Source organism: Dromaius novaehollandiae, chromosome W, assembly GCF_036370855.1.
Source record: "Dromaius novaehollandiae isolate bDroNov1 chromosome W, bDroNov1.hap1, whole genome shotgun sequence".
NCBI lineage: Eukaryota > Metazoa > Chordata > Aves > Casuariiformes > Dromaiidae > Dromaius > Dromaius novaehollandiae.
Window position 1 is genome coordinate 34,116,715 of NC_088130.1, and position 17,759 is coordinate 34,134,473.

Here is a 17,759-nt window from a genome sequence, read left to right on the forward strand (position 1 = left end):
CTCGTGTGCGCCGGGTGCCCGGGCCGGGGTGGCCGCCCCCGGGGGGTCACAGCGGGCTCGTGTGCGCCGGGTGCCCGGGCCGGGGTGGCCGCCCCCGGGGGGTCACAGCGGGCTCGTGTGCGCCGGGTGCCCGGGCCGGGGTGGCCGCCCCCGGGGGGTCACAGCGGGCTCGTGTGCGCCGGGTGCCCGGGCCGGGGTGGCCGCCCCCGGGGGGTCACAGCGGGCTCGTGTGCGCCGGGTGCCCGGGCCGGGGTGGCCGCCCCCGGGGGGTCACAGCCACCGGGCAGCCGGTGCGCAGCTCCTGGCTGGAAATCTGGTCCTGCAAACGCAGCGACTGCGGGTAACAGCCCGGCGAAAGGGGAGCGAGGAGGGGAAAAACCTTCTGAACTTGGCCGTGTGGTCAGTGCAGTATTGTGGGTTGGGGGTTTAGAAAAGCTATGAACCTGGCTGGAAAGCCTCTCCGTGATTCATCCCGTTTTCACCCTGACTTTGGTACCCAGTGTTTCGGGAGAGCAGATGCGTCTGTGCTTTTTTTTGGCTTTTTGGGGAGCCGTGATGTGTGCTGGGAAGGGGCTTCTCGACATGACCGGCCCTTTGCCTGCTCTGCCGCGTGCCTTGCTGGTTTCCCTGGTACTCAGTCCTGCCTAGGCGGACCTGATGGGAGCCCGCTGGAAAATTCCTAAGGACTTGAAGGTCCTGCGCCGCGCGGGAGGGAGACCATGTTCCGCTTGCGAGTCGGTGCCCGCAGCCCGAGTCTCCGTCTGTCCCTACACGTGACATGGGCTGAGCATCCCTGTCCTGACAGTGGGAGCGGGCTCTGCTCATTAGAGAGTGTTTCAAGCAACTCCGTTCATAGCCCACAGGAACATGGGATTTTAATTTACCCACTTGCTTCAGAGCTCGAAAATCCACTGCTGCAATCAGGACAGTTGCAGCTTTGATTAAAAATCCTAAAGGCAAGTCTCGTGTGTTTTGCTTCCTCCCTTCTACAAGCAGAAAGAAGATTGGGTGCATAAAATAATGATGAGCGAGTTCAAAGCCATCGCAGAAAGCTGCCCTGAGAGGACGTTCTCTAATGCGACTCCAGCCCTTTACCGTTCTTCTTCCTCGCTGAGTGAGCGCCAACACAACAGACACAGTCTGGCAAGGCAAGGCTCTTTTCTTTCTGAAAACGTTAGTCAGTATGTCTTAGAAGTCAGCTTGTCCGATCTGAAAGAAATACAGTAATTAAATAAATACTTTGAATTGGGTCTGGAACAGACCTTTCCTCTGTTAACAAGACAAGGGGCCTGGCGGGGGGAAGACATCTCCTCGCCTCTGACTTTCGTCAGCGTCCCAGGCTGTGACACCAGGAAGTATTATTATTTCCAGGCCAGTTTTTTCAAGTGCTGGAGAATGAGAAAAAAGCATGCAAAGAATAGACAGCTCTTCCCTTTCATCACCTTTCAGAGACAGCTGCATCGTATCATTTACTCAGCTAGCAATCAGGCATCTCTGTACTTTTACACCGATGCTCATTATTAGCAGGTTGAAAAGTACTTCTGGCCAGCACTGGCGTTAGCAGAAGTGGTATCTCACTTCTGTATCACAGGCGATTAAAGTGCTTTCCAAGCAGGCATTGAAATTTGGACTATCCCTCTGGGACACGTCCCCTACACATTTTATCTGTACAGAAGCACTGTCATGTCGACACTGTCCCGACATGCAGAAAGTGAGTGTTTCCCTCTTTTTCAAAAGGCAAAAATGGAGGAGGAGAGTGAAAGAAACCCAGAAGCCAAATACTGGAGACAGAACAAATGAACTGCTTAAGTTTCCATGGAAGGCTTGTCAGGAATTTTGACTTTTTTGATAAAGTTTTATATTTTAATGTAAAAAGGCCTTTTGCCATTTAAAAAAAATCCAATGAAATATCCCAACTAGCTTCTGCTCTGACTCTTACTACTTTGCTCTGACAGAAGTACTACAGACAGGAGAAGACCATTCTCTAGGGTCGGTGAAATTGTAAGGGATTTATGTATCATACAGAAACATAATAAGCAGTAACATTTATGAATCACTACTTAACTGACAGCAAAGTCTCATCTTGGTCCACAAGAGATCATGAGAATGTTTCTGTAGGAATCCCAAGCAAACAGTTGGGAATTTGCCCAAATTTCCTATTGGTAGTGGAACTCTTGGTATAAAATGCAGCTTTCATCAGGGCAGTGCCCTTGGGACAGCATCAGAACCAAGTAACCAGTTTGTTCAGTCCCTTATATCTCCTTTAGAGGCTTATGTCAGTGAAACTGTATTAGCATGATGATACCATTTCCTACTGGAAAGAGGCCCTCAGATTCCACGTGGAAAAGTACATTGAGAAATAGCTAACATGGTAAGTTATAGCTGCCTGATCATTGTATTACAGAAGTAAAGGCACTGAAATACAATTTTGGCTGTTTGTCTCTTTTAAACCACTGGAGGTTTAATATCCCAGGAAGGATACTTTTTTCCCTTAAAATGTTTCAACTTCTTTTTTAAAGCATTTTCCTGAAGATTGTATGCAGGGGAAAAAAAAAACCCAACTTAATGGCTCCTTTCTCTTTTTCTGACACTTGGAAGAGTCTTTATTGTAATCCCTTAAGCACCTTTTTGATATGCAGAGGAGGGTCTGAGAAGAAGGGTCTTTGCCAGTCACATCCATGCTATCCGTTTCACACAGCCCATTGCCGTTAGCAAGCATCCATCATGAGGAGAGCAGGACTGCAGCCATAGCAGCCTGTGACACACGTGCGCTCAGGGAATGGGATAAAGAGCTCCCTTTTTCAGCACACTCCCAACTCAACACACTCCCAGAAATTAGGGTTTGTAGAAAGGTTTTTAGTGGAATGCCATTACTAGATGTCACTGAAAGAACAAAAGGAAGGAAGAAATGATAGGAACTGCAAAAGAAAGGGTGACGCTCTCCTAGTCGGAGACAGGAGGCGAGCGTTCTTCATCCCGATGCTACTAGTACAGCTGCTGTCCTAAGTGCTGTTAGTGTTTTACCCCCACTATTCTTTACAGAAATCCTAGCATTTGGTGATTGCAGTGGCAGCTGCTAAGGACTCAGTGGTTTTAAAATTCAGGACTGTATTTTTAGACATGGACCTGAGCAGCACACATTTGTGCTCTAATGGCTTGATTTCCTCCTTGGTTGTACATATACTTGCATTAGAGTTACTTCCAATACTCTCCGGTAATAAATAAAAGGAGAATGAGGGCTTCAAACTAGAGAGTTATTTTACATTAGTTGGAGCTCTCTGAAATACTTTGTCCAGCTACATGTCTGGCAGCTGATGTGAGTGAAGCTGGGCAGTTTGGCCATCGGTGTCTTCTGAGGCTGGACGCGAACCCCCTGAGGGCATGAGCCGGGGCAACTGGACCAGACCTCCAGTCAGCAGCAGTGTAGCCACAGCTGTGGAGATGCACCGCAGGTAACTGGTCCTGCTGAGGACTGTTAATTATTGTCACTTATGTGACAGCATCAACCAGAGCATCATCCTGCTGCTGGACACCAGGCATGCAACCCTGCTCGGGTCCAGGGGCCACCACAGACCTAACATGGACACTTCAGTACAGGTTATAAGACAGAGACAGGCAAGGCATGTCTGGACATGAGCTACTGTCAGATAAGAAACATCTGCTTCTTTGAGTGCATCTACTTCTGTATTTCTGTGTTTCACAACACTCCGTACAGAGCGTGCAGCAGCTGTCGTACAGAAATCTGCTCCAGACTGCCGGGGACTGAGCCTGAAATTTAAATGGGGAATAGCAACCTGCAGCACGTGCAGAGCAAGCTCTAAAAGCCCTCATTTGAACAGAAACAGGGTGATTCTTTGCCCTCTTGGGAGATGCTCTTGGGAAGGGTTTTGGTGTCTTGCAGTTAAATGCTGGGGTCCTGCACCATCCAAGGCTTGCAATGTTCTTCAGTAAGAATTTGGGCATGATAAAGACATTTGTCAGGTGTTTCAATTTAGATGTGAGCTTGGGGCTACCTTAGATAGGAATGTGGGGTGTGTCCCAAGAGCTGTTTTAGCTGTCCAGAGTGTGGCATGTAAACCTGCTGCCACTGCAATTTGTATCTGCCCAGTTCTCCTAGTGGCTGCAATTTTTTATGAAAGCAGAAAAGATTTTTACTGGTTGCACGGGGTTTGTAATGGCGACCCAGTAGCATACCCTGTCGTATTTAGGTCTTGAACTATACAGCGATTTTTTTTCACACTAAAGGAAGAAACTGAGAAAAGGTTTTTGGAATTAGGTGGCAGAGGATGGGAAAAGACGGAGTGACTTTCAGTAGGAGGATTAGATGCAGAGAAGAATACCAGATGCACATTGGCAGAAAAAATCCAAAGCTCCAAAGCCAGGAGTTTTTTTAGAGAGAGCCAGAAGGCCAAGATAATAGATATCTCTGAGACATCAAGATAGAAATAATGTTATTTACTCTGACTTTTAAAAAGTTTTCTCTCAGCAGTATGTTAATACTGTAAGTTTATCTGGTAGATACACTCCCAAAGTGGAATAAAACGATCTGAGTGGCAGAGAAATACGATTTCTCTATGATTGGCATAGTGGGTATGGGGGAAACTGGGTTAATATTAAAAGATAATCTCTTGGATAATCTTTCTTGGGAAACTGAGTCTGGTATCAAGGTAGCAGATCCTGGAATATGAATGTCTGAGAGCATCAGCTGCAGTATCAGTACCACCAGCTCTCAGAGTCCTGCAGGAGGCAGGTGCTGTCATGACCTTGCAGTGTTTTGCGGCTTGCAGTCCTTTATAGTCTTCTTTAGGACCTAATGGGAGATGGTGCCTCAGATTGTCACCTGGAGCGTTCTTAGAGCTTGAAGTTCAATTATTGTAAGAGATATACCAAAAGCATGAATTCTGTGGCCAAAAGCCCTCTGGCATAGCAAGGATGATCACATTCTGGTACTCAGTATAATAATGTTGCTTTCATAATACAAAGAGCCAGTCCTTGAGTCAGTGGTAGGAGTGTGATGGAGGCTTTCCGGCCAACGTAGGGCTCCAGCGCGTAAGTCTTCCTGTAGCTCCGCCGTCTGGGTGCCTGATGGCAGGCCGCTTGTCCTGGGCACACAGACTTCGATTGGGAAGGCTAGAAGGAAAGATGCTGTTTCGCACAGTTGGCTAACATCTTTCCACCAGGTTAGCAATGAATGAACATCCTGGGGAGTCTGCAGAGGCGTGTCTGCTCTGCGTCTGCTTTGCGCATTGGTTTTAGCCAGTCCTGCATGCAGTGTAAATGCAGTCTAGCGTGTGATATGTGTGTGATGGAAGTGCCGGAGGCCATATGTCTGAGTACACTTAAACAAATCCTATAGTACATGTTTGCAGCATTTGAACAATGTACGTTTGAAGTAGAGTGATGAGGCTGGACATGATTTTGAGCCAGTCCTGTGGCAACACGAGGCACGTAGATCTATTAGAGCAAAGCCTAATCTGTGAAATTTCAAGCTTTCCAGTTTTGTTAATTCTTGCTATATAAGCATCATGGGTATATAAGCATTGTCAAGCTAATAAAAGGGGCCAAGACTACATTAAGAAATTCTTCCAATAAAAATATGACTAAAAATAGGAGATGCGTGATGAGATGATGGTGAAGATAAGATCTTTGTTTTTGGCAAAAATGTGTGGCAAGCTATTTGAGCATGCACTGCTATTGCAATTTGAGCATGCATTGCATTGCTATTTGAGCATGCATGTATATACATGCATTTTGGCAAGTATACACACCTTTATGCACTTTTGGAGTACATGTTTTTCAAAGAACTGCCAGCAAAAGTGGGATGTAATAAAGTGCTTTGGAGCATGACACTAGGATGCAAGATCTCCAGTCCCTTGATTTGCTGAAAATATCTCTAAGGAGGTGTTACGTGCTGAAGCAAACAACCTACCTTTAAAGTAGGTAAACACCAAAGAACGTATGCCTCTCTTCAGCAATTGCATCATGGATCCTCCTGTCCTGAGGATGAAGTAGAAGGACACACAATCTTTCAAACTGAATACCAGGGAGGAGCCTTTTGAGCTGAGACAGGAACCAGAGATCATGCTAGCAGGCTATTTCAGCACTTTACTATATGTAGGTGAAAACACTTCTGTGCCCCCAAGAGTTACTTTTCAAGATCTGGCAGAAGCCATGGTTTGAACCATGCTTTTATTACCTAATACTGATTTGTTCTAATTTTCCTGAGGATAGCTTGCTTTTCATGCAATGTTGAAAAAGCAAGTAGGTACCTGAAGCTTTAGCTGTTTCTACTTGCCCAAATTTTATACTTGCAACTTGCTGGGAAGCAAACACTTGATCCCTGTGTGACCACTGGGCCTGATAGGCACGCCGGACAACTACCACTGAGATTAAATGTGGGGAACAGTTGAATGACCCTGAGATTAAATGAGGGAACAATGGGATGACCCTTTGTTTAGCAATAATTAAATAAGTGGAAACTGCTTCCCAAGGCAGGATGCAAGTTGAACTGGGACGATGGCCTTGGGATTTTGAGGAGGAAAACGCCTCCTCTTGTTTAAGCCTCCCATGGTCAGGAAAGCAGGCATTGCTGCTTTCCTTGTAAATAAACAAGGCCGTGTCAAAGAAGGAACTGACCCCATCTCCTCTTAAGAGAAACAACCTGTGAGGCCCCAGATATTGGCTAACCTTTCAGGCAAAAATGAGTGATAACATTTTGGAGCATTGCCTCAGGGGCAGAAAAGTCTAAGATGGGCCAGAAGGGGCCAGAAATCACATAGCTGCATATAAAACAGTTCTGTGTGCTGCTGCTGCTGCTTGTTTTTCTGCCCTTGTTTGGCCAAATGAGGTATTTTCAGTAAAGATGGAAATAATTTTCCACTGTAGGTGACAAGATCAGTCTTGCGCTGCAAGCTACTTGATGACAGATGACCTCTCAAGATGAATGACATATCATGCAACCCCCCTTTTAGTATTTTCTATGTTTTACTTGCTCTCTTCTCCAAATTATATTGCAGCCGTGCTTTCTACTCCAGACACCTGGGCAGATTGGTAGTATATTTGAGAAGACAGTCTTTCTCTCTAGTTTGCGAATGTCAAATAAGCAATGAATATTAATATTTTCTACGCAACAAAGTAAGCAGGTCATTAAGTCTGTTGAAATAGCATGTAGGATCGTTTTTGTGGGGAGCAGACCTGGAGTGGGTCAGTCAGTCCTCCCCTCTACAGAAGGATTAATTTGGTTGTTCTTAAACCTGTCTTAACTGATGGGTGTCACGTATAACCTTGAATATATGCACAGAAAGCAATTTTGCAGCCTCCCTTGGCAACTTGCTCCATTGCATAACTCTTGTTTTCATAACTTTCTCCATAGCTAACCTAAATCCCATTACTTCTCTTCTTACTGACAGGTAGTGTCCCAGTCCCAATATCCTTGCTAGCATCCTTACAAGGCTATGGAGGCAATTAATGTATTTCCACTCCATTTTCTTGGCTTGGATCATTTTGGATTCTGTCTAGAATAACTTCTCTTTATAATCTTCCAAAACCTTAGTCCTTTTTGTTACTCTCTAAAATGCCTCCAGTTTGCTGTTGTCTTTAAAAGAAAGGTATTCAAAACAAAATTTCACACCCCGGCTGAACTGAAGGCACTACTAAAGAAGCACACAATCCACATATTAAATATGTTGTATTCTGCTGCTTTCTTTCATGAACATTTACAATGTTGACTCAAATTAATTTGATCCCAATATTCAGTTCTCTTTTTTCTGTACTTCACAGCCAGCTCTCTAATGATTTTTCCTGTTTCTACCAGTCCTCCCTAGACACCTTGGGTGACAGGATGGATCCCCAGAACTCAGGGTGAAATTCCCAGTGACTCCTGGGGCTGCAGCTCTGCTCTTTATTTTACGGAAATCTACTTTTCGATACACAGCCAAAATCCAAGCGCTCATAATATTTTTGTCTATTAAAAATGCAGCAAGGGCAAACAATGGAACATATTTAAGCAAGAAGCAATAATTTCAGTACAAATAGAGAATCCTTGTCGATTCTCACCTCACTTCAATACAAAATGGACTGCAAACACAGGTTTGAGAGAGAGCAGGTCTTATGGATGAGATGCTCTATCCAGTTATGTCAGTTAATCCTGAAGTAAGTGAACTAGCTTTACTGGAGCTACATCACTTTGGGGAGGGAAGCACACCTGGGATGCGTTCATCATTGCAGTTCACTGGGGTTATTGAAACAATTATTCTATTACATTTTTTTCATGCTTGAACTACTTTGTCTGTGAAAGTCCCTGTTATGGACTAGGTCATAACCCCATTGTGCTCAAAGGTTAGTAAAACACCACAAGGAGGAAGGAGAAAGAGAGAGTAAAGAGGACTGGAGAAGGGCATGCAAGCAGAAAAAAGGAGTGCAAGGCAGAGCATGACTGTCTGGGAAGAAATGATGCAAATGATCCTCAACAGGTGAAATTTCTTGGCTAAGACATGGTAGAGTTTCCCATCAGCAAAAAAAAAGATCATGCAGACCTCTCTTCTCGAAAGAAAACTTTGCCATAATTAATGCTGAGGAAATGTCCTGTTTATCTGTCTCTTGCATTAGCTGATTTTGAACCTTATCTCTCGATTTTGAGTTGTCATTATTGAACTGTAATTCTCTGTCAGGGCATGTGTAAGCCTTCTTGGCTGTGGGACATCACTGCATTTACTCAGCATTTGCTCTCCCGCACAAGGAATGCTTTCGCTCCTCCAGCTTCAAAACTGACTGTGTCTGTTGTTTCAGCAGAGCTTCCTCCCTGTCTTCATCTCTCTCTTCTTATTGTAAATTAATTGTTAAACCTAAGGAACTGTGGGCTAATTCCAAGAACTTGGTGGTTTTTTGCAGCTACCATGTAACTGTAGATTTGTTACTGCCGCTTGTATTTCCCCAAAGGCAAAGCCCATGTCCTGACAGCTGTCCACATGAGCAGGTCCGCCTGGGCTTCAGAGGGGTTTGGTCAAGGCACAAGACCTTCCCTGACAAGTCCATTTACCGGCCTGGTATTTAAGGGACAAGCAAGACCCCAAGTGCTCAAGGCACCAGCACGGAAAGCGAAGAGCTGCGGTGAGTACCGGGAATGGAGATCTTCTCTGTCCCTCCTCCTGACAAACCCTTGATCAGTACACAGTGACTTGCTCAGAGGTTTCATATGCGCGTTAAGCTGCAAAGCCAGTGAGGCTACACTTTCGATTTGAGCACCAGGCAGGAACATGTGAGGCCTGTGCAAATGAGTACACTATTGGTAACAGATGTGAATATTGGCAGCACTGCTTTTTTGAACATAGAGCCTATAAAAAGGGGATGCCTAAGGGATATTTCTGTATCCATTGTTTTGATGGCACTGAACAGTAATTACTGCAATGTTAAATAATTAACACATAAAAGATTTAAAATGGAGTTACTATTGTATTTCTTTGTGGGCAATTTATTCTATAAACATTTAATTTGAGCAAATGAAAGCTAAATTTGCACCATCATACTATTGCGTTGATGGGTGTGTGTTGGGTCACCATAATTATATAGGTCTGTTGCCTGCCCTTGCTTTCTCGGGCAGCTTGCAAAACAGGTTTGCACCTGCCGTCACATCTGGAAGTAACTGCTGTCCCTGATGATCACATCATTAAGCAGAGGACCAAGCTGCTGCTGCGGAGGAGGAGGTGTGAGATAATGCTACATACCAAACAAATGATGTGTTTACGCATCAAAATTTGTCCCCTTTACCCTTCGCCTGCGGCCGCCAAAGCAGGTTCCTGCGCCGCCTGTGTGCCGTCGCCGGCTGGGGGCTTCCCGCGGCCGAGGTGGCGCTCGGGGCCCACGCCGCCCCGGCCCCTCGCCGCTTCTGGTTTCAGTGTTTCATTCCTGGTGCTACTGAAGGATTTTTCCTGTGGCTGGGGCTGATCTGCGTGGGGCATCCGAGCGGTTAATTTAGGAGCCTGCTAGTTTTCCGATGCCTGGCGAGAGAGCAGGGGCATCGCCGGAGGGGGCGCGAGGCTGGCGGCCTGGCCTGCCGCCCCGCCGCGGGGGGACGCGGGGGACACGGGGGCTGCTGCCTCCTTTGGACTTGAGCTGGAGAATGGTAGGAGGAAAGGGTTTACATCACAATCAAAAAGTTGGTATCAAAGAACAAAAAGCGAGAGCTGGAAGGGATTTGGCTATTTCTCTTCACTAAGGAAGCCAAACACTCGACACGTTAAAGAAATTTGAAAACAGTTAAATAAATAGCTTTTGGGCTGAGTTTACTTATATTCATGTTTCCAGTGAAAATTTTTAATTTTCCTTTGAAATGCAAAGAGATCAATTCATTTTGCATTTTGTTAGTATTTTTAGGGAAGCCCTGCTTTGCTTCTCAGAAAACCAGCCCTGGGTCAAGGTATTCTCCTGAACTGTGAGGAAAAATTACTTTGTTCCTGCTGTGAATGAAAAGACCCGATTGAGCAGGATAGTAATCATTGCCTTTTAGATCAGAATTACACTGCTAAGTTTTCCATATTTCCTCCTGAGCTTAGGTTTGTGAATGCTGACAAAAAAATTTTGCCTTACAACTATGATCAGTTCCCAAATGCCTTAGAAAGCCCATGGCACAGAAGAGGAGTGTGAGGAAGTGCACGTCTGGTACTCCACTACTCCATTTGATACGGATTTTGCAATTTGACTGCCTCAGGGTCCTGCTCCTGTATAGTACCAAGTTGGATCTGTGAAAGGCTGGACTTTATTGTTAATAAAAAAAAATTACCCGTGTGTTTTCATTCTATACCCATTATCTGAGTGCATTAAATGTGTTATATTCTAAGCTGAGTTAAACAGAGATGCCAGGAATTAAGAAAACTGTGGTTATTATTGTTTTCTTAGGAAAAAAACAAACTAAAGTTATTACCAAAAAAACAGCAGCAAGGAGAGAGATTTTTGTTTAAGTTTGTCTGGAAGATGTTTTAAAGCGGGAGAATGAAAACTCTAAAGCAACCTGACACAGAGCATGAAGCAGACAAGCCTGCCGTTCGGTTGCAGCCCGGCTCCTGCAGAACCGGCCTTTGTCCCGGGGCAGCTCATAGCGCGCCCGGCGCCTTCCAGGCACCTGCCTGTGCTCAGCCTGACGGCGCTCGGGCTTCATCTCCCTGCTGTAATTTAGTGGCACTGAATTTCTCATCTCTTTTTGAGGTGAATTATACCGTTATTGTTTTGAGCTACATAAAAAACATAGGTGACTTTTCGTTATAGCGTAACGGTCTGAATTATTCAGTGACTTGTATGGCAGCACGCTGCGCTCAGTGCTGATGTGAATATCTGAGCGGCTGCAGGAACTTTGTCTTTGATTTCTTCGCTCTACTGTGCTGCCTAAAAATGCTCATTTAAAAATAAAATAAAAGGAAAATAATATAGTTCCAAAGCTATTATTCTAAAATAAGCATGTGTGTTAATACATCTACTTTATTAGCAGTCTGGACAGGAGGAAGAGTGCCCAGTGGTGTGGCAGCCGGTTGAGCAGGGCAATTTGGAGGCCCACCGTACTCACCAGCACTCTGGAGGCAACATTATTCAGGGGCAAGGCTGGGTGCTGCTGCTGCGGGTGCTGCGCCGGCCAGGGTCACTGGGCCGGGGGGTGTTGCTCTCCCGCGCCTCCGACCCTGCCCACTTCCCTGGCTCATGCTGCCATGTGCTTTCGCAGGCTTTGCGAGCCCTCGGCAGTTTTCGGCTTGGAAGAATTCAGGGTCAAATGGTATATTTTAATTCACCTGCTGTCAGGGTCCATTTCACCACTGCGGTTTCTCTGCTGTGTCGATGCTCTTTCAGCCCTCCAGGGGCTTTGCCTTTCCGGCAAGTTCGGAGGGTTTCCTCAGGGCGGGCCGCTGCTGCCCTCGGTTCCCCGCGCGCGCATGGTGCATCGCCCGGCCCTGTCGAGCTTTTGCCGAGGGATGCTGTTAGTGCTCTCACCACCTGTCTCTTTAACATAGATCTCCCAAGGAAAGATGCTGTGGATAATGTCTTAGTAAATACGTTATGCTCCCAGACCCTTCTTCGTGCAGAAAAAGATATGTCACACAAGCAAAGCCCCACGCCAGCCCACAGGCACCCCTGCATCTCCTGCATTACTGGTGAGCCAGCACATGAACAGTTCGGGCTTCACTTGACTTTCCAACAGGAATAAAAGCATAATTACTATTTCTGCTTTTACAGCGCTCAGGGAATCTAGCCGTCTTCAGATGGAAAAAAAATTTTTGAATCCTCTCCTCTGGCATTGCTCTCATGAACAAGTTAAAAACAATAGAAAAATCTTTAGAAAAATGACATTGGCCTTTCTATTTCTTTTCCTCCGGGCTTATTTTTTCTGAGCATAGTTTAAGAGGAGAACCCAGAGACACACACTGCCGCCCTTATTAAGCAGCACAGAGTGGAAAAATCTGCCAATAGATATGCAATGTAATCGGTTTGCTTTACATAAAGAAAGTTAAAATCTATTTTGTCCACATAGGAAGCATGCAAACCGCATTCGCCCTCAGCTCCCCCATTGCACGGGGCCTGGGCTGGGAGCTGCTTAGATGGTTGCTGCAAAGATGCTCTCCGTTCCCTGCACTTCTTGGTACTTTCCACCTGCAGTACAAGTCAGTCGGGGGTGTCACATATTTTGAGGGCTCAGATCCAATGGGCACTGGAAACAAGGCCAAAGCTGAGTTATCAGCTCCTACTGAACATGCTGATTTGGTTTGTGGACTGGAGGCTGCACTGTGATTTTGGTTTATCCCCTGCCTTTCATTAATTTCTGCATCTCTGGTGTTGCCAAGACTCGTTGTCAGCTTGGGGATCTGGAAAGCATATTTTTCCCCATTGCAAATTAGCTTATTCCCTGTCCATCTGGAAAAAGATGGGTCGTTTTGAGGATTAAGTTACACTTGTCACAATTTTGGCATGTGCCACAGTGTTTGGAAAACCTAAAAAGGTGCCTGATTAAGGTGCCTGCATCCTTGTGGGCTCCAAGGGCATTAACATGAGGTTGATTGATGAGCAAGGGACGGGAGCAAGGCTGTGCGGTGTGCAGCCTGCCTTCTGCCTCCTGCTCGCAGCTCGGCGGGACCAGCTCGGGGCTGCAGAGCGGCAGGAGCCCCCCAGAGTACACCTCACCTGCAGGCGTTGAGAACAGCCCCAAAATCTGCTTTCTGGGGCGTCTGAGATTGCCAGTATTTATTCATACATTTGTAGCCTCTGTCTTTAACTTCATAATTCTCTCATTGCTCCTTTTTCTCCCATCTTTCTTTTAACGTAGCTTATTAGAGAAGTTACAGGGTTGGTATCGTCCTCATGTATAGGATGTAAAGAGTGAAACTCTTTTTTTTTCCTCAAGAAAACAATTTTTTCTTAAACCTCTTCTTCTTTATTCCAAAAAAAAGTTGAAAGGCTGATTGCTATCTAGCTACCTCTGTAAACTATTTCTAGGTTCTTCTTCATTTTTTCATATTTCCTTTCAAATCCTCATTTGCCTGCCAGTATTCCCCTTTCCACCCACATTTCCCTTTGCATTTCTTCCTTAGTTTTGCCTCTACCCCCTTAAGTCCCTCTCATTCTCTCCACTCTTCCCCACTTTCTGTCCCTCGCTGTCAGCTCTTTGCAGACCCTTTTCTTCCGTTCCTTGCTTTTGCCCCTCTCTCAGCTTCCCTGTGCGGCTCCTACTCCGTTCCTCAGCTCCAGCCCCACGGCTTTTTTTGCAGCCCTGCTCCTTGGCGTGTTTAGTTTCCCTTTCCCACTCGTGCCATCCCGTGTCCAACTCAGCTGGGCCCAATCGCCGCACGAGGGCCGAGCTGGCTGTGCCCCGCGGAGGCGGCGCGGTTTCGACTTGCTGCAGCTGCGGTGCTGCCGGGGCCGGCAGTGCCGGGTGCTGCCCGCGAAGCCCTCGCAGAGGTCACAGCGGCACCGCGGCCACGCGCCCCGCACTCAGGCAGCCTAGCATTACCCACGGGCATTGAGTTGGTGCCTTGGCGCACCGAGCAGTACGGTTTTCCCTTACTCGGCCACCTAGGGTGCTAGAAAGCACCAGCCCCGTGTTAGTCAGGCTTCGGAGTTGCTGACTGTTCTAAAATATCCTCATTTTAGCCTGTTTTTGGAAAGGAAAATGTTAATGCGATCATCTCTGTATGCATGATTTTCCCTGCCTCTCTTCCCAGTTGATTTCTAACTTGCTGGACATTTGCAGCCTACTTAACAGGGCGGGGGAAACAGGTCTCGAAGATACAAAATCCTGTAACTTTAATGGACAAGGCAGATGTGCAGAGAGGAAGCAAGAAATCCCCCCACGGCGGGGGGAGGCACGCTGCGAGCTCTGCTGTTATTAGATACCCGAGAGCTTCCACAGAGGGGAGAAGAAGGAGCTGTTAGGAGCACCTCTGCCGTGGGAAACGCTGCTTTTAGTGCGGGTACGTTATTAGACAAGAGCCACTCGGAGGCTTTTGCAGGGAGACGCATGTCCGTCCGAAAGGAGGCCGTGTTCGTTGCACTGCTTGTGAAGCTGCTCATTTTAAGCGAGGGCTGTCCTCTTCGTTTCTGCCCGTTATTCACAGTTCGTAGTGTCTAAATGATGCAGCGTAGCCTTCGAGAATGGAAGGATTCAAGGATTATTGTTGTCATGATGGAGCTGTATTACAGGTGGGGCTGGGGGACTCTGGTCGAAATACTGCGATGGGCTGCATGCTCTGTAAGCACAAAGGCAATGGGATAGGCACTACCTCTATACATGAGACCAGGATGGTGGGAAAAGCTGAAGCACGGGATGTAAACTACCTGTGCATGGCAAAGGGGTCCTTAGTCCTCTTTGGGCATCCACTGCATTTAAGTCTTAGTATAAACCCTTGCATGGTTTGTATAATTCCAGTGAGCCCTGTACTTTTGCTGTTGCAATCCAATGGCAAATGGGTATCTGCCATAAGAAGATGGCTTGGCTCAAGCAGGAGGAGAAGCACCTCATGCTGCCTTTAGAATAACTCCCTTCCCTACTGGCCTCAGCCCCAGCGCCTTGGAAGAGCTTCAGTGCTCACAGCAAGGGTCCTCCAGACCTGCTGGCTGCCTCTGCAGCCCGGAGCGTTGGCCCGGCCCGGCTCCCAAACCTGCCAGTCGCAGGGAAGGACAGAGCAGAGGGCTGCCCAGTTGTATATATTTTTTTTATTCAGTATGTTTTGGTCTTTTCATATCTACTTTATGTTTGTGTGTGTGTATGCATGTTTATGTACAGGCCTATTTTGTGTCAGTCTGGGCACTCAGACTTAAGGAAACAACAATTTTTTCGTCGGTGTTGGCCTTAGAGAAGGCCAAGGGCCAAGGAGTGCTCCGAGGTGCTGGCTTCCTTTGCTAACTCGCTGGAGAAGCTCCAGGGCCTGCAGACATGTCCTTCCCCCTGCTCCTCCCTCCCCTTCACCTCCAAGCCTTGGCCCATGCCAGTAGGCAGCCACCTTTCAATACAGAGGCCCTGCATAAACCTTCTCCTTCAGAAAATGGCACACAGGGACAGCAAGGTGACATCGGAAATGCAGCTTCACAGCTCTCCTTGAGCTGGGAGCCAGTCCTGCATCCTTTTGCTTGTTAAGGCGTCAGAGAGCGGAAAAATCACCCTGCGCTCTCAACAACTGAGACGGGCTGGTTAATAAGGAATCAAGTCCTCTGATTTCCAGTGGAAAATGAGCCAACTCCACAGAGAATTAGATAGTTCACAACAAGTTAATGATAACCTCTGAGATTTACTTCAGGAAATGTCACACATTTATCTGTGTTTATGCAAGCAGAGGATCTGGACTAAAGAAAGCCTTGTCTTCACTCATTTTGCTGCCAAGAAAGTTTTTCTTGGGTTACTATTTATCCTTTGTATGACTGCATGTCATAACATTAGTGCAATGGGAGTTTGCACAAAATGGTTATACGGTACAAAAGAAATAGTGGGACAGCTTTTGAGGTACAGGACAGACTAATTTCACAGATTCCCCTAACTTTAGTGGTGCTATAGCAATCACAGTTACTCTATCCGTGATCAAATGATCATCTTTTAGTGTTATTTTTTTTTTTCTAGTAGTATTGGGATCCCAGGCAGTGGATAATATAAAAATAAAACAGAACAAAACATAATGTAGGTTCTTTTCCTACAGGTATAACTATATGCCATAATGGGTTGTGATACTCCCTCGCTGCTGTGTTTATATTGGCAAATAACACTGACAGTCATAACATTTCCTTTGTGATTATATGCAGCCACCGTTAGATCAGGCCTTTACATTTCCATTTTCCTGCGGCTCCAAGTACTAATCTCACATTGGTTTAATAGTTTACTAAATTGCATCTGTGGATGTTATCCTCTTCCAGTATCTACCAAGCAAACAGTGTCCAGCAAACGCTATTTAATTACTGTTATTGTAGACACAGGGATAGAAACGATTTTAAGTAAGGAGAATGAATTCCATCTCCGCGTTCCAGTCGCTCACAACCACTTCGATTACTGCAGTGCTGTAACTGTAACAACGTTTGGGAGAAGGGGAGGCTCTTCACGTTTTAAATCACCCAATCTATCTACATAAGTTTAGATCTTACTGCCATGGGCAAGCCCAGAGGAGTCTCATCACTTCCTAACTAAAGAAGTAATAAAAAGTTGAAGCAGTATCCTAGTACATTTAAATCAATCTGCAGCATGTTCCCAGACCTCTAGGCCTTTTTTATTCAAGCACTTATAAGCATTTGGCAAACTCCAGTAACTGCTAAGCATAGCCAAGAGAGATCTGAAATTGCTGGTGTCACCTGTTTTCAAACCTAAGCATCAGACTGGAAATATGTTAACCAGCAATCCAGATCAGCAGTTTGGGAGATGCTAAAATGCTCCTTCATATGTGGCATTCAATGTTTAGAAAATGACTATCCAGATTAGCTTCTCCCCCTATTGCTACCCCCCCATTTTTAAAATAGCTCAGTATTATAAACTAAATTGAGACTGAATCTTGCTGATCGGTTAAAAAAAAAAAAAAAAAAAAAGCAAATCCCGAGGAAAGAAACAGAGCAGAAGGCTTCAGGTAGAAGCTTGTAACAGTACCTGCCTGTTTGGAGCAACATCTCTGATATAACTCAAGTGATCCTAAAGCAACCCACTGTAAATTTCTTAGTCAGGATTTCATTTTGATAGAAAATAATCATTCTTTTGCAAATATCTCTATCTGTCCTTGGTTCTTACACAGTCCTATTGCTCTCGGACAAACTCTCAAAATTTGATTTGTGTATTTAGCTTTACAATACTTTTGTGAAATGGGAAAGATTAGCTTCATTTTACTAATAGGAGTCTTACTAGTAAGAGAAGGTAGGATTCGTCTCAGCTAACTTTTGCCACCAAGAAATAAGGTGTCTAATATATGTTAGTTGCCTAAGCGCCTTCTAGAGCCAAACTCAAACAGCAGATACTGGAGGGGAAGATGACTCATTCTTTCTGCATTAGAAAGCTGTTTCAGAAAGGCTGCATCGTCCCTTGGTGAGGCCATTCTCTCTCCTTCAGACCTGAGATGAGTACCTTGCATTAAACAGCTTTCTCATGCATAAAATTAAGTGAGATGAATCCACCCAAACAGACAGAGCTAGGCTTCAAACAGAGATCAGCAAGTTGCAATAACCAAGTCTGCAATACCTTACATTTACTGGATGTAAATGCAATGAAGGTCTCTGTACAGAAGCGAAAGTGGTGCATGTGAGAATGGATTTCACAAAACAAC

At 45.8% G+C, this 17,759-nt stretch overlaps 1 long non-coding RNA gene across 1 annotated transcript in view; it reads left to right on the forward strand.

Moving 5' to 3' along the window:
* The first annotated feature begins 193 nt into the window (after window positions 1–193).
* Window positions 194–17,759, forward strand: part of LOC135324414 (uncharacterized) — a 57,069-nt gene continuing 39,503 nt past the window's right edge. Inside the window, exon 1 of the long non-coding RNA XR_010385798.1 lies at window positions 194–1,148. This is a non-coding gene — a long non-coding RNA (uncharacterized LOC135324414). The remainder of the gene's footprint in view (window positions 1,149–17,759) is intronic.